Raw genomic sequence first — 2513 nt, 5'->3', positions numbered from 1 at the left:
AGCCAGGGCGAGGTTACACTGATGAGCTCTTCTGGCGGGGCGATGTGGAAGTTGGCGTGTTTTTGACATGGTGGACATGTCTTTACAAATTCTATAGCTTCCTTTTGTAGGGTTGGCCAATAAAATCCCGCTCGAAGTACTTTTTTGGCAAGAGCTCGTGCTCCGAGATGATTGCCACACATGCCACCGTGTACTTCTTCTAACACTTCCTTTGTGTTGTTGGTCGGCACGCATTTAAGTAGTGGTATTGAGATCCCTCTTTTGTACAGGATATTGTTTATAATAGTGTAGTACTATGCCTCCCTTTTTAATCTTTTCGCCTCTTTTTCCTTCGTGGGGAGCGTCTCTGCTTTGAGGCCGGGGTATGTGATAGATTTTATATTCCCCGAGTTGTCCGAGCTGTTCCTTGGTTTTATCCAAATACTTTTTCATGGTGGGATCTTTGGCTTGATAGATCCCTGTTATCTGCGAGGTGACTACTTGTGAATCGCTGTAAATGTTGAGTTTTTTAGCTCCAACCTCTGTAGCCAGCTTCAAATCGGCTAATAACGCTTCGTATTCCGCCTGGTTGTTTGAGGCCGGGAACCCGAACTTGAGGGAGAGCTCAACTTGGGTTCCTTGGTTGCTTTCTATTATCACGCCTACGCCGCTTCCAGTCTTATTTGAAGAATCGTTCACGTAGAGATTCCATTCTGTGGGGGTCTCCAAGGCGTCTGTGAATTCTGCGATAAAATCGGCTAGGTACTGTGATTTAATGGCCGTCCGAGCTTCATATTGGAGGTCGAATTCTAATAACTCGACTGCCCATTGTAAAATTCTACCTGCTAAATCTGTTTTCTGCAATATTCCTTTTATGGGCTGGTTGGTTCGAACCTTAATGGTGTGAGCCTGGAAGTACGGGCGAAGTCGTCGAGATGTTAGAATGAGAGTATAGGCAAACTTTTATATTTTCTGGTAGTTCAGCTCGGATCCTTGTAGTGCTTTGCTAATGAAGTAGACGGGTTGTTGCCCACTTTCGTCTTCTCTGACTAGTGCTGAGGCTATTGCCCGGCTTCCTACTGCGAGATATAGTACGAGTGGTTCTCCTTCTCGTGGTCGAGATAAGATAGGCGATCATCCTAAGAACTTCTTGAAGTCTTGGAAGGCTTGTTCGCATTCTATCTTCCATTCGAACTGTTTTCCCTTCCTTAAAGTAGCATAGAAGGGGAGAGATCTTATCGCTGCCCCTGCTAAGAATCTGGATAGGGCAGCCAATCTCCCGTTAATTTGCTGCACTTCTTCGACACAGGTCAGGCTCTTCATGTTGAGTATGGCTTGGCATTTATCCGGGTTTGCTTCAATTCCTCTTTGTGTGAGCATGAAACCTAGGAATTTGCCTGCTTCTACCGCAAAGGTGCGTTTTGCCGGATTAAGTCGCATGTCGTGCTTCCTTATGGTGTCGAACACTTGAGCCAGGTCGGACAATAATGTATCTTTACTTTGTGTCTTTATCAACATGTCGTCCACATAGACTTCCATGATCTTTCCAATGTGGTCTGAGAAGACTTTATTCATCAGCCTTTGATAAGTGGCTCCTGCGTTCTTGAGACCGAAAGGCATTACGATGTAGCAGTAATTTGCTTTTGGGGTTAAAAATGAGGTCTTTTCTTGATCTGGTGGATACATGGGGATTTGGTTGTATCCCGAGTATGCGTCCATAAACGAGACGTATCTATATCCGGAGGAAGCATCTACCAGAGCGTTGATACTTGGGAGTGGGTAAGGATCTTTTGGGCAGGCTTTGTTGAGATCGGTGTAATCGGTACACATTCGCCACTTCCCATTTGATTTTTTCACCAAGACGACGTTGGCTAGCCATAATGGATACTTGACTTCTCTTATGAATCCTGCCTCCAGTAGTGCCTGTACTTGCTCTTCCACCGCTTGGGATCGCTCTGACCCAAGTTTTCTTCGTTTCTGCTGCACCGGCTGAGATCCCGGATATACCGCCAACTTGTGGCACATTAGCTTGGGGTCTATACCTGGCATATCTGTGGCTTTCCATGCGAAGAGATCGACATTATCGCGTAAGAATTGTATCAGTAATTCTTTTGAATCTCCTCTTAGGATCGTTCCGATATTAGTTGTTTTGTCCGAGGTGTCTCCGATTTGAACCTTCTCTATCTCGCCTTCTGGCTGCGGACGGAGTTCTTCTCGTCGCTGAACTCTGCCAAGCTCAATTGTATGAAACTCTTCTCCTTTGCCTCTGAGGTTTAGACTTTCGTTATAACAGCGGCGTGCCATCTTTTGATCTACTTTTACCGTGGCTATCCCTTCTGTAGTTGGGAATTTCATGCATAGATGTGGAGTTGAGACTATTGTGCCGAGTTGATTAAGTGTTGTCCGACCTATTAGGGCATTGTAGGTTGAACTTACGTCGACCACGATGTAGTCTATCTTGAGGGTCCTGGATTGGTTCCCTTTTCCGAAGGTCGTGTGTAGCGATACGTATCCCAGTGGTTGTACTGGGGTAT

The sequence above is a fragment of the Arachis hypogaea genome, chromosome 15 (assembly GCF_003086295.3).
Source record: "Arachis hypogaea cultivar Tifrunner chromosome 15, arahy.Tifrunner.gnm2.J5K5, whole genome shotgun sequence".
Lineage (NCBI taxonomy): Eukaryota > Viridiplantae > Streptophyta > Magnoliopsida > Fabales > Fabaceae > Arachis > Arachis hypogaea.
The sequence above is the reverse complement of the archived record's forward strand: the minus strand, read 5'-3'. Positions refer to the sequence as shown.